This window comes from Rutidosis leptorrhynchoides, unplaced genomic scaffold (assembly GCF_046630445.1).
Source record: "Rutidosis leptorrhynchoides isolate AG116_Rl617_1_P2 unplaced genomic scaffold, CSIRO_AGI_Rlap_v1 contig626, whole genome shotgun sequence".
NCBI lineage: Eukaryota > Viridiplantae > Streptophyta > Magnoliopsida > Asterales > Asteraceae > Rutidosis > Rutidosis leptorrhynchoides.
Window position 1 is genome coordinate 4,263 of NW_027266847.1, and position 15,002 is coordinate 19,264.

The 15,002-nt window shown below is 38.1% G+C and overlaps 1 pseudogene; it reads left to right on the forward strand.

The window, feature by feature from the left end:
• Positions 1-11,919: 11,919 nt before the first annotated feature.
• On the forward strand, positions 11,920-13,869 carry LOC139884941 (ATP-dependent DNA helicase Q-like 1; annotated as a pseudogene).
• The last annotated feature ends 1,133 nt before the right edge of the window (positions 13,870-15,002 follow it).

A 15,002-nucleotide genomic window follows, 5' to 3' on the forward strand; every position in this document is an offset into this window, starting at 1 on the left:
CCAAAAATTTTCTGGTTGATCTGACCTGTTCGAAAAAAAAAATTGTTGTTGATAATTCTCATCTGTAGCCTGTGAAAGTTTTTGTACGATTATAGAAGGAAATAGACTAGCACCATCAATATTCGGAAAAATATAGTTTTTTTTTTAACTATTTTCAAGAAAAAAAGAAATATTTTCACAAAAACTGAGTATTTGGATCTTTCATGCTTTAAGTAATTTTGGACAATTGTTGTATGTATAAGGCCAATGGACCAAAATTGAGTCTAGAAGGGTATTTTCGCAATTTTTATCAAGTAGGCTTTTTTGTCCCAAGAGTTCAGTTAACCATTAATGTTTTGTGTTTTGAAAACAACGTCAAGATAAGGCCAGCATGTGATTCCACCAGATTCAACCGGTCTAACCATTCATAAAGTTTTTTTTTTGGTTCAAAATAACCAATTAATTTAAATGAGAAGATTTTAATAAGAAAAATTAGCAATATATGTGATGATGATTTTGAAAAAAATCAAGGGAATTTCACAAGAAATATTTTGTATGCCTTCAAGGATGTTAGGCATCAGGCCATGAGTAATAATCGAATATATTTTAGTCCTATCAATTGTAATAGATAGGAGAATGAAGGTTTGGCTTCCCTTGAGAAGCGATGTAGAGATGAAATTACTATGATGGGTTTTAGTATTTGAGAAGAAGTCGCCTTGAAGTAGATCAACTTGTGTTCAAGTCTTGAAAGACAGTACAATTCGAGGATCACCTTCGCACCTTACCCTAAAGCCATCAAACCAAATATATCTCAGAACAAAAATTAGAGTCTCAATGATTTATGGTGATTGGCGTTTCTCCTCTTCAAGCACAAGCACTTGGGACTTTATATTTTAATTTTGTTTAAAATTGTCATATTCTTTATGAAGTTGGAAATGTGAGGTAGAGATAAACAAATGCTCGTAGTTATTATCTTTTATCTATTTCACGCTGGCACCACATGCTACAATTCCATGTAAAATGAATTTGTTTTAAATTAATATGCCATCACCGAACCTTTCAATTCAAATTTTCAAATCTAAAAAATTAATTGACATCTTGTCTATAAAATAGAGCTATTGGATGGCACCAAACGGAGGAGCGGATGCTCCCTTAGTGCTCTCTTTTTATGCACTCTTTTCTTTCTTCTTATTGAGATTATTGAATACAAGCATAAAGACACAAGAAGCACCGCAAAGGAACGACTTGAAATGGAAGTAGAATTGGATAATTGGCTAAATTTGTGATAATTCAAGTTAAATTGATTAATCACATTTTGAAGAATGAATTTATTGTTTGTAAAGAAAGAGGTGTAAGAAATGAGTGATATAAAGCTAGGTGACTCTCCTAATATGCATGTATGGCCCAATTTGTTCGATTGTTTTCATGTGTGTGTAATAAGATCGATTTATATTTTTTCTTACTATTGGATATCATGTAAAAGATCTTAAGAAGTATCATACTATGGACTTTGGTATGTTTTATATTGCGATGATTGAAATTATCATGAGTTGTGAGCGGGTAAAAAGTAGTGATACAGTTAAAATGCTCAAACTCTCACTGCACTTTTTAATTCCTCATTTACTTTTTTTCTTTTAAAGTAAAGGATCAGTAAATTTTTGAAGCTTTGAAGTGAGAAAATGATTTTTGCTTTCTTTTTTCTTGCTAAAGAAGGGAGAAAAAACGAATTAGAGGTGAAAGGGAATACACTTTCTAGGATTAATGGTCCAACAATTCGAGTAAAACAGGATATTACTCATTTGGAATGTTCTAGAGGGAGGTAAAATTGTCGAATGAAGTCTCCTTAAGAAAAGATTTACTCTTAGTATGATCAGTTTCAGGATGAGAAGGTTCTAAACTAAGAATCAGGAACTTATCATGTAATGATTGGGTCTCCTTTTTTATAACTGAGAACCAAACTAGTTGACCTAGGAACCAACCTACTTTTATTTTTTGGATTTATTTTTCTATAACTTGATCTAGGACCTTCAAACACAAAGAAAGTTCACAATGCATTAAAAAAAATGGTCTATGAATTCAATCGAAATGTGGCAAATTTCCACGCAATAGAGTCTAGCACCCTTGCAAACCTACTTGTTCTAGTTCAACAAAAGATCACTACTGAATTACAGTTCACCTAAGCATCAGACAACAAGGCCATCATTGGATTAGCCACATCTAAAGTCGAAAACAAAAGGCTTTCATTTTTTCTCTGAAGTCAAATCTGAGCTGGGGACATACCTCGTCAACAGGCAACAGCAACTCCAAAAAAGAATAGAAGACCCTCCTCTGCTATTCAGCAACCACCCCCACATCCCCAATAGACAAAAAGGCCCGGACCACACTTAGTTTAGCCGATTATTCCAATAGTAAAGCAACATAATCAATAGAAATGACACGCTAATAAGAGATGAACAAGTGATTACCACCCGCGAGCTAAGATGTGAAGAGAGGCACGAGATTGGAGAGAGAGAGATCCTAAACAAGCCTCGAAGGACAAAATCGATGAAAGGGAAGAGATCCGAGTGAATGAAAAGGAAAAAACAAGGTTCCACAAGAGAGATGCCTAATGCGAAAGATAAAGTGGGAAATGAGCGCGCGCATGCGAGAGAGAAAGAGAGACAGAGACAGAGACAGAGACAGAGATAGAGGACCAATTAGTAGTAGGCAATAGTCTCGAATTATTATTGAGGACCGGTAGCAATTAAATTGTTTTCAGGTGGCAAGCCAAGTCAAGCCACATAATTTGGACCAGAGTACGAAATGATTACTTCTGTTCATATCTACTTAAAAACCATTTTGTTAAAATGATAAATGTGGCTCTAACTGACTTGTGAATCTTCCATTATATTATTATTAAAGACGTTCTTTGTGACATCCCAAATTTTTCAACCTGTTTTCTACTGATTTAATCGGGCATCTCATTGACCCATCTATAGAGCTATTCTCAGAGCTGATCACTCTTGAGATAACTAGACTAACTAGGAAAGCTATTAAGGACTTTAAAGTAAATAGACTTGAGAATTCGATCAAGAACCGACTTTTCGACCGTGTTTATCTTTAGAGGCCATTACGGCACAGTTAAAAATCGATTTAAGATCAAAGATAAGTCTGTTTGACGGAGATGTGTGGCCGATCGTGGGTGACTCCACTAAATTGGAAAATTCTCATCGATCGACACTAATCCGATTTTACTATCGTTTTGGTACCCTGTGTCTGTAATTGAATCTTCGAGATTTTCATGATAATCGAGAGTCGCCATTAAGTGGGTTCAAAGTGGTTCGAAGAAAATTGACAACGGGTTATTTGTCTTAAAAAGTTATGAAAACTATCCGGTAGCCACGCTAAAAACGCGCCAAATGGAAATTAATCACCGATTCAAGTCCGATTTCAGAAATTGAACATTTTGTTAGATCACAATAAATTCTAGGACCTACGACTCAGTCTTAGAAGATTTTTCTGACAACCGAGACTTTTTGGAAGAAAGTTAGTTTATGGCCGTTGTCATTCAGTTGAAGCCGGGGATTAATTCTGGTTACAAAATTGAGAAGCATGAGAAATTCTTAGATGAGGAAAATTATAAATTTGATAGATGAGACATCAATTGATTTTTATGAGAGCCGATCGAGGAGAATCAATAGAGAATTGAATCAAATTGAAGCCACCTCACTTCAATTTCGTAGCCCCCCAATGTGAGCCAAGGAGTTATACTTGGCCTAGGTTAAAGCTTGAAGACCAAGCTTGGAAAAAGAAGGCCATGTGGAGCCCTCATCCCTCTCATCTCCATCTCTTCTCTCCCTCACTCTCTCTCACCTCAACCGGATAGCCCTCTCTCTCTCATCCTTCCTTTTGTGCGACAACCTCGGTCTTCCGCTTCACTTTCATTTTCGTCTTTCAGCTTCTTCATTCGGTCTCCTCCTCTGTAACGGCATCCCCCACCGAAAACGTTTGCCCATCCACTGAATTCCCCTCATCCTCGTCACTTGTCCATCAACCAGCATCTCTTGGTCAATCTTTAAACCTGCGAAGCCCGTCAGTTGACCGTTTGTAGCCCACGCCCTCGCGTCCACTCCTTTTCCTTCGGCTGCCAGCGAAGCGTGAGTTGCCAAGCGTCTTCCACCGTTCACTGAGCAGTCCACGATTCCACCGATTTGTTGACTCTTGCAGAGCCAGCATGAGACAGCTGCCCATGTGAAGAAGCTGCAACAACTTCGTGTCTTCCTCTTGCGCGGTCGTCACCAGAGGTCGATTGACCACTTGCCTTCAAGCCAGCAAAGCCAGCAAAGCCGCATGCGTCCAACACCTCCACCGTGTCTTCATTCCCGCGTGAACCCAAGCCCATCTTGAAGCCCAGCACCTTCGCACGTTCAGCCATAGAATTCCAGCAGCAGCCCAGCGAAGCCAGTAGAGTTCACGGTCTAGTTCAGTTTTGTTTCAAGCCCATCTCAGCCCAAGTTTCAAGCCCAGTTCATGTAATTCTAGCCCCTTTAGTTTGGCCCAAGGATTCAGCAGGCCCAAGCCCGCGAAGAAGCCCGAAGCCAAGCCTAATATTTTTCTGTGGGCTAGTGAAGCCTTTGGGCCTGGTCCAAGCCCACCGGCATCGTTGCAATCCCAAAGCTCGGCCGCCATCGCGGTGATCCGGTCTCCGCTTTTAATCAAGTGATTAATCTCACTAATCCTTGCTTAGTAGAATCATTATACTTAAGGGGTTAATTAGTATTAATTAAGTAGGATTAGATTATTAGATTAGAATGGATTAGTGATTATTAGATAATTGCATTGCATATTAGTTAGGTGGTTAGTGTAATTAGCTCGAGAATAGTTTGTACTATTTATTGAATGCATCTCGGGATTTTTCCCGACTCTTTTCTGGCTTCAATTAGCATTACAGGCCTAAATTGGATTTTTTTTGTATTTATTTATTAATTTTCGAAATTAATTAATTATTTATTTATTTTTAGAAATTAGGTAGGGATAGTCGATGACCGAAATTTCATGTTGATTGTCGTGGTGCAGTTCATTTATTTATTTGAGCTCTACGTTGCGTGGAATTGAATTAATTGTGACAATTTAAGGAATTATTCCTAAATTGATTGAAATTGAGTAAAATCGAATGATTGATTAGTAGATGGCCGAGTATGATTATCAAGCATTTATAATACTTTGATGAATTGTAAAGTGGAGAGAATCGTGATATTGAACTGGGAATACTCTTGGCTAAGACTGATCAGGTATGAGGTATAGACATACGTGGTTCGGTGATAAGAAAATCACTGGTGAAAACGGCGCCTTAAAGAACGCACGAATGCTGTCTATTACCTGCATTAATATGGACATACGTGGTTCGGTGATAAAGAAATCACTAGTGAAAACGGCGTCTTAAAGAACACATGAGTACTGTCTACTACATGCATTATTATGGATATACGTGGTTCGGTGATTAAGAATATCACTGGTGAAAACGGTGCCTTAAAGAACGCACGAGTGCTGTTCATTGCATACGTTACCTTGGCGAAAACGACGCCCGAGAGCATTACTGTAGCTCTGTGACTGAATATACAATTGGAGGTTGTATAATAAGGAGTGAATTGACCTGGAAATGGTCCGACTGACATATAATCGACTAGGTCGATTGATTAATGATTTGATCCATTTGTCATGATTTGATTGATTGTTTGATGCAATTTATGAGGCATATGTGTATAATCTTGAATTGCAAGTTGGCATGGATGCCAAGGTAAGTCTTCTGAATCATGTTGTGCTTAGGCAACCATGTGGTGTATTGGTTTCCTAATCGAATCTTAGTGGGGAAGAACTTGCTGAGATGCAATCTCAATGGTTATTGTATAACCATTTCAAGCCCATAGACGAGCCTGAGGAGGAGGAACAAGAAGAGGATGATGAGCTAGAAAAAGATGAAGAGCTTGAGGGAAACGAGCTTAGTGAAGAAGAGTCAGAAGAGGATCAGGATGATCCCGAGTACGACCCGAATGAGGACTGAGATCCCATCCTCTTTTGTGAACCTTGTTTGTATGTGAATAGAGTGAGATCATAAAGTTGGGAATAATTTTGTGAATGTACTTTGAGTTGTGCTCTGTATAAAAGTATGGTTGTGGATTTCAATATGAAAAATATGACTTATTTTTCTATCCCATCGTTTTATTGTCTTGGGATTTATAACTGCTTCCGCATGTGCTATTAAAAATAAAAGGGTCAGTGATACATAGTCCTAGAATATCGCATTCTAAAATCGACCAAGTAGAAGGATGTGTGCGTGCCCAAGGATTGGGGTGTGACATTCTTAATCTTGTAAATGCTACATTCTCCTCCCACCCTAAACATGCATAAATCATATCGTCAAATCCATCGGATGTCAGTAATTTTCTACGCTATATATACGTAGAAGTCATGTCTTTGTTGTAAGCAATAAAATCGCATGAAAACCACACTTTATGACAAGTTTCTCTAATTCAATCTGCTAAGATAAAGTCCACCTAAAAATTGTCCACATATTAAATATGTCTAAGTTCATTGAAACCAGCAGCTTCACTCACTTTCAAATTTCCATTGTAACCAGCACAAAAAAATAGTACAAATTGTGCATTTTTTATAATTTCCAGAAAAAAAAATTGAATTTTCTGTCAGTTTCCAGAAATTACGAAAATTGCCAATATAATGGAAAATGTTTTTATGGACATCCAAAAATTCTCTAGTTGATTTGATCTATTCAGATAAATTTTTGTTGTTGACAATTCTAATCTGTAGCCTTTGAAAGGTTTTGTGCAATTATTGAAGAGAATAGACCAGCACAATTGATATTTGGAAAAAATCTAGTTTTTAAATGTATTCAAGGTGAAAAAAGAATTATTTCTGCAAAAACTGAGTATTTTGGATGTTTCAGGCTTTAAAAAAAAAGTAATTTTGGACAATTGGGTGCACATAGGGCCAATGGACCTAAAATCGGGTGTAGAAGGGTATTTTCATAATTTTAATTAGACGGGCTTTTGTCCCAAAGGAATTTCACATGTGTTATTCTATATGCCTTTGAGGATGCTAGGCACTAAAGCAATGAGTAATAATAAAGTGTATTTTGGTCCTATCAAATGTAATAGACCGGAGGACAAAGGTCGGACTTACCTCGTGGAGGAAGTATTCAGAGATGAAATAACTGTGATAGGTGTCAGTGTTCGAGAAGAAGTCGCCTTTGAAGCAGATCGAGTTGTGTCCAAGTTCCGAAAGGCAGTGCAATCCCGAGGATCACCCTCACGCCTCGACCTAGACCGACTTGGTTTGGAAAGACGCCGAGGTAAACTTGCAGATCATCTCAGGTTCCGAACATCACGAGAAAGGACGAGTAGTGGCTACAAAATCACCAACAACAGACAGGGCTACAAAATCTTCCGATGAAATCGCAGCTCCTCTGGTATATCCGGAGATCCAGAAACGACCCTCGTGTTCCGAGCGAAGACCCTCCAACCCAGGAACCCTAATCGCCTCAGCAGAGTCCATGATCAGAAATTACAGCAAGCGGAACACTAAAAGTTCGAAACTCGACACGATTCGAGTTGATTTTACCTGCTGATTGGCGCCCGCCGAAGAACCAGTCCCTCAAGAAAACTACCGATGGGTCGGTCCTTTGAAGCCGGTGGTTCGGAAGGAGCGACTGCAGGTGCTCCTCGCGACAGCCTCTGGCGTACTGCTTGATGGATTCACGAGAAAGAAGATCGCTGCTTCCTCCGCTGGTTCAAGCCGAAGCTCTCGCTCTGGTCGTAGAGGCTTCGATGTGCTTCAGATCTGGAAGCTGAGCGAACTTGTACTCGGGGAGTCGGACAACGCGGTTTTGTGTTGACTTTCTGCTGGAACATGATCCCGTGCCACGGGTGGAGGCGCTGTGTCCTGGACGCCAGAGCCCAGTTGGCTAATTTTTAAAAGTATATCCGCGGCCCATAAAACCTTAAATGGAATTGGGAATGTGAGGCAGAGATAAACAAATGGACGTAAACTTGTGTTGTATTTATTCCATGCTAGCTCCACGTGATAACGATTTTTATCTGAATCCAACATATTTTTAAATGATACATGATCTAACCGAACTATTCTCTTAAAACTTAAAAATTTTAAATAATTAATTGATATATGGAGCTATAACTTGTTAGATGACATTGAAGAAGGAATCCGATACTCCATTGATGCTCTCTTCTCCGGCGCTCTTGTTTGAATACAAGGATAGAGAGAAGAATCTCAGCGCAAGGAGCACTTGCAATTGAACGATTTGAAACAAAACAATGCATCCCTTTTGTTTCCCTTGCTCTGGCTTTGCCTTTCTCCATGGCAGTGTTGGAAAAGTATTAGATAATATGTGTTGGAAAGCTATTAAAAATGATGAAAAAAAAAGAGACTAATTGTTTGAGCCAGGCAAGTACTATCCTCAAAGACAATTTCACCCATCAAATTATGAAACTCAATACGATAGGCTCTAATGGCAATCCTCACAATATACAACTCAGTATAGAATAATAGAATAAACAGGAATATGTTATTTATATAGCCTAGCTAAAAAAGAAGATACGTGAATTCTGTAAACTCGATGTATCTTAAAGGACTGTGGCTTGGAGTCTAATCTTCTACTCAAACAAAAGAGAGAGCTGTTAAGAATCCTTTATAAATTAATTGATAATTTATAAAATGGAGACCATTATAAATGATAAATTGATCATGTCCATAAACGAAAGAGAGAACCCATAATTCTCCTTTGCACTTCGTAAAGTCTTGAGATCTTTGTCTTGGTAGATTTCCTTACTCATCGTAACTTTTCTTTATCAAATGATAATTTGATCACATCCATACTTTCTTTTCATGTATTGAAGTGATGACAGAAAATCAATTTTGCAAAATAGACTCGACGGATCATGTTTTTTCCCTTTCTATCCAACTGTCCACATTGAATGTAGGACTAATCCCATAAACGAGAGTTTTGACTTGTGAAATTTCTGTCCCCATCAGGAGGTTTTGCCCATAATAAAGTAGTTTTTTATTATTATTTTTGCCAAACAGTAAAGTAGTGTTTGGAAATGCTATTTTTCCTAAAGTTTTGAAAAACATTCCACTGTAATATTTATGTTTAATATATAGAAAGGAAAAAAATGTAAATTAAGAAACAATATTACTTTGTCAATGTTGTCTTTCACCGACGCACAGCAACAGACACGTCTGTAACTTTCATATGATGTGCAAGTCTTCCGTTTCCAAAGTAACCTTCACACATAATCCTATCTGCCGAGGTTAACGATGATTCAAGCCCAAGCGTGTCAAATGAAGCCCGGGGTGCAAAATAGAGCTTAGACAAACTTCAGGGGCGAAAGAGGAAATTTAAAAAAAAAAATGGAAAAAATAAGGCTCAATCTCTCCCATTCTCCGGCGTATCTATAAAAATAGGTAGCGGAAAACATCACCAATCCTGCCATCACTGGGAACGTCTTTTGAAAAGAGCACTTCAAAGCGCACGGTCTCTAGAGAGATTAGTGATCGTCTCGATTCGACTGCAGCGCGTGCATCATTGATTGATCGATTGAATCGCTTGAACAGGTCGAGACTCCATGGAGGATCGGGGCTTGGAGGAGGTAGAGAAAGTTTGGGGTTGCTGAGCTTGGCTCTCGAGTTCGGCTTCGACGAGCAGTCTAGCAAGTGCTTGGGACCGTCTTGTTTCCCTCTACGGTAACTCGAATCGTTATTTCGTCGCCCATCTTTTTATGCCGATTAGCGTTGTGGAGGCTATGTAGGTATTCTGACGATTGATTGTGTTGTGTGGATGATTTGTGAATCGATTGATTGTGTAGTCCTGAATACGGAGATTTATTGGGGTTAGTCGTCATTCTGATGATGGCTGTGGAATGGTTTGCTTTTTGGATGTGAATGGACCAGAGCTGGTTAAATCTAGTTCATTGATCTCATCCCTATTTCTCCGTGTGTTTTGTGGAGCGGTCTTATTGACTAGCAAACTGTCTGACTTATTTTTGAACTGACTACAAATTTACGTATGGTGTCTTGCCTACATATAAATATGGTGTCTCACTGAACTAAGTGCAAATTACGTATTGTGGATTGTGTTTATTTGATCTCTTGTTTGCCGTGGAACTTGTAAAATTATTTCTTTCTTCTTTTGGTTTTCTTAAGGCGACGAAGGTCGAGAGTTTATCACTGTTGAGCACTGGGGCGATGACTTCCTAGCAGAACTTCCTGAAACCATGCAAAATTTTGAGGATTGGGATGATTTGCAAGCTGTGGAATCAAAGGCTTGTGGAGTTTTGACTGATATATTTGGCCAAGATTTCAGTAATGATGGTGAATGCAATGTTGTGCACGATGTCAATATTATAGAAGATTCTCCACAACCTGAGAAAAATCAAACTTTCCTTGAGGTAGATTCCTTTACTGACAGTGAAGACGATGGCGATATATTTGGCAGTATAATGGGCAGGAAACCCACATGCTATATTCCTGATCAGAGCAGTACTCTGAGCCCTTTATCCACTCAACTTCTAGCCAGACGATCTTTAGAATCCATGGCATGCTTTTGAAAACTATGAAGTTGTCTCACTCCCTTCTGCCCCCACCAGTTTGAAAGGATTAAGGAAAAGAAAGAAAAGCATGGTGGCTTGGAATGTTTTTTTCTCATGCCCAAACGTAATTGGGTGATAGTTGTTAAATTTGTGGCTCGAGTTTTTTATTCATGGACCTAAATTTGGCTTGGGATTGGCTCGTTTAATTGCATGGACCAAATACGCAGCTTGAAAAATGTCTAAGTATTGTACAGGGTTGGCCGTTCAGTGAAGCAACTGTGGACACCTGAAGAAGCCACGATAGTTACTGGGCAAATCCTAGAGTCTGGCCACAATTTATTCTTTTAACGATGATTCTGCAACTCATATTTTTATTTATTTTTTATGCTGAGGTATATTTAGGCCAAGAAGGAAAATAAGAAGACAGATTGTCTTGGTTTTTGATCAGGAGAGTTTAGAGTGTCCTTTCAGAAAACTCTTGGGAAACGCTTTCCACTCATCTAGTTCGCTTTTGATTGACTCTTGCAATTGGGGTTTTGGTTAGCGAGAAATTGATTTATTTCTTATTGCAATTCCCTCTTGGTCATTGTGAATCAAGTCCTCCCATTGACATGGACAAAACTGCCCAACCCCTTAAATTAGCGTGTCACTGTTCTTTGCTCTTAAAACTAATGTCTTTCCTTGATCATTTCCAGTTTGCTTGTAATTCTGCTTACAGCAAAGGACCTTACGCAGGTTTGTCTGTACAAGCATTTAGTAAATTGCTTATGAGGGCTCTCATCCGATCATATGTATAAGACACTCCTAACTTTTGCCAGTTACTTCAGTCTTTAAGATCTAAAATTACTTATATTAGAACCATTTGGCCAATGAAAACAGTTGATTTTTGTTTTGAAAGTAAAGTACATCATCCAAGTGTTGGACTTAGCATCTGTCGTCTTTGATATGAGTGTTTTGCGAAATGAAGGCTTGGGATTTCTTTGTGCACAATTTTCATTTTCTATCACTCCCATGTCAGAAACTATTTATGCTGCTGGAGAGGCTTATTTGTGGTGAAGGACTGTAAGAACACTGTCACTCAAGGTTTGATATCGTCAGTTTCAAATAAAAGACATTGCTCTCAGATCTCGACATGCGAACAAGGAACTCTGAGTTATGAGGAATTGCAAACCTTGGATGACATAGAATTGGCAACCAATGCGGCATCTAGGACCTTCTGATCATTGACCGGAAAATTCATCTTGTTTGTGCACGCAAGTGTTGTTGTCAGTCATAATATATGTCCAATCCAAATGGGTTACTAAGTCAAAGAGGAATAATTTTCAAAGTACTTCCACCAAATATGGGTTTGAGATTTCTAAATTTCCTCGCAGTTATTGGCTATGCCATTATCTCACAAGGGGTGATGATCTATGAAGTAATTATAAGACAAGTAGTGACTACTAATCCTTCCTGATCAGCTGATGGTGAAAGAAATAATAATTCGCTTGCCCCTTCCTTTGTTCATGTGTTCTTCTGCTGTTTTTACCCTTTGTTTTAGCCGCCAGCAACTCTTAAATCAGGTGTCACAGTTGTTATATCTCGTTGCTATCTCTCATCCAAGATCAATTAGTTACTCCAACCCTCAAGTACGGAATACAATCTACTTTCTTGAACTCTCAACAAACTGCTGCCCAAGCAGCAGCTGTCCTCCAAGAACTAAGGCAAAGGTTTAACTATATTGGACTTCTAAAGCTTTTATGCTAAGTGTTGTGACTGTTAAATTATTAATCTCCACTTCTGCTTTCCCTGCCTTTCCAGAAAAGATAAACCATCATGCAAGCTATTGTATGTAACTCCTCAAAGGATTGTGGGAAAACCATCAATTCTCAAGATATTGAAATGCTAGCATAAAAAGGTATTGTTTTTTATGCACCATAACTTTTTTGAAAAGGTTCTTTATAAATTTTTTATATTCAACCATCATGCATTGCGCGCACAACTAGCTGGTTTTGTTGTTGACGAGACACATTGCGCGAGGTATGCATAATTTTTGGTATGCCTCGTACATGAAGAAAGATCACGCTAGAGTTACTTCAAAAGGAATAATTACTTGTGATGTTGCCACTGCAAAACTATTGTCCTTGGTTCCTGATATAGCTAAGCAAGTTAACTTTTATATATACAAACTTAAACTCTTTCTCCAAACCTTTTTGAATTTTCAGTGTTTCTAGCCTAATTAAATTGTCAGTGTTACACTAAACCTTCTGAAGCCCAGACACCTTTGAAGTTATAATATAACAGAATGCAGTGTTCGTTGTTTAAACTTTAGAAAAGACCTAGGTTCCATCATTTGGGAACACTTAGTAGCTCACATTCATTATATTGAGTAAAGAAGACAACTTAAATAAACTCCAATGGAGATTACTTTCCAAAGTAATTGGAACCGGCATAAGCTTGGATCAACGATCCCATCTCCTGTCTTTGTTTGGCATGATTCTCAGTCTCTTAAGCTGGTTCTTGAGTCCCTTTTTATTCTGTTAATGGTTATACTATATGTTAGCAACTTGAGAAAGATAAAGATTCTCCCATGTGGTCATTGATTGCATTTCTTTCAAGGTCTTAACTGGATTTGCTCTGCCAATGTGATCTCGTGAAAGGAACATACTGCTAGTTTGAGCTTTTCTTGTTCATTTGACTGATTTATGAGAAAAGCTCATTGATTGTCACTTCCGTGGTTGTCGTTATTGTTGTCAATGGGGACATGGTTTTTGTCCAGATTATCGGGGACTGGGATGTCTCAAGCAAAACTTTCTGTATGTCTAGTGATGGCCTTGACTGCTACTGCTACTCAGCTCGTGAAGTACTAAACTTACACGTTAACCTCCTGATTTTGTTCAAATAATCTATTTGTTCTAATTGAATTATACATCATTGTAGGATATCCTAAAAGCTCTTAGGATTCCCCATGCTTATGTTCTTGAGACAAGCTTTGACAGAGCAAATCTAAAATAGAGGTTATAGCTAAGACCAAGGAACCACTGAAGCAGCTTGGAGAGCTGCTAAAGAATTGTTTTGCTAATTTTTGTGGCACAATATATTGCCTTTCGAAGAGTGAATGTGTTGACGTTGCAAAATACTTGAATGAGAAGTGCCGTATAAGACAATGTACTATCATGCTGGATTAGCAGCCTCCCAAAGAGTAGCTTTCTAAACGAAATAGCATACTAGAGAGGTCCAGATTGTATTTGCTAACATTGCCTTTGGGATGGGAATAGGCAAACCTGATTTGGTCTCTCTCAATGACAGTTAGCTCCACCCTAAGAACGGTAGCAATCCAGGTCTCCTTCCTGGCCCCACTTGCTGATGCTTTTCTTTATTTACAAAAATTTTCATATTCATATAATGAGCTTGGCCCCTCCAAAATTTTGTAGTTTCTTTACATCCCAAAATTTAAGGAATTATTGTTAGAAACTTTTTAGCATAATAGTCTTGCAAATTTGCAACAATCATTGTTCCGATTGTGAAATATGATAAATGAAGAGCAATTATTTCAGAATTTGAGAAATAATGCTTTGGTATAGATGGTTGAGAAATAATTCTTTGGTATAGATAGATTGATGGAACTTTACTACTATGTCTATCTCTATTTTTGGTAAAATTAGCTATCCATTGAAAAAATATGCGTAGTTGACATTAATTGAGAGATTTTTTAGGAAAGAATTCGAATGTGTTGACATCTACAAAGTTGAGAAAGTCCGCATTCCACCTCGAAGGCGAAGCACAAGATGTAGAGTGTCTGGCCATCCTTGACTTGCTTCCTGGAAAAAAAATATACCTCTACTGATCTGGAAAAATGCCTACCTTGTCTTGTATCTAAGCTTTGACATTATCTATGGTATCCAAGCTCTCCACTTCCAAAGATATGATCTTTCGAATGATTATAATCATTTGTAACCAATGTGATAACAGTCATGATTGTTATAGAGGTACTCGCTTTTGCCACTTAGATTTTATCTTATCCATCTGCATAGTGAATTGTCAGTTCCATGTCACTATTAACTTCTATCACACATCAATAGAAATATGATTGCCAAGTCACAATTGTACTTGAAACTGAGAAAATTGTTTCACAAACTCTAGTTGCCATTTTCAATAATTATCAATTTAGAGCAGTATTCAGGAATATTTGTGAATTATTGAATCACAAACTTAAGAAGCATCATGTTGTCAGGAATTGGATGGTTGGGTTCAAAGATGTAAGCAAAGCACACAGAGGCAAAACTAAACTTATGAACCAGGAAACATCAATTTCGGTAGATACATTTGCTTATGAGTATACAAAGTAGCTGCTTGTCAATAAGAACCAGAAACATCAATTTCTACCAAAAATTGTTTCAAATATACGCACCCGGTAATGACCGGTACTCTATAAGAGAGCTAATT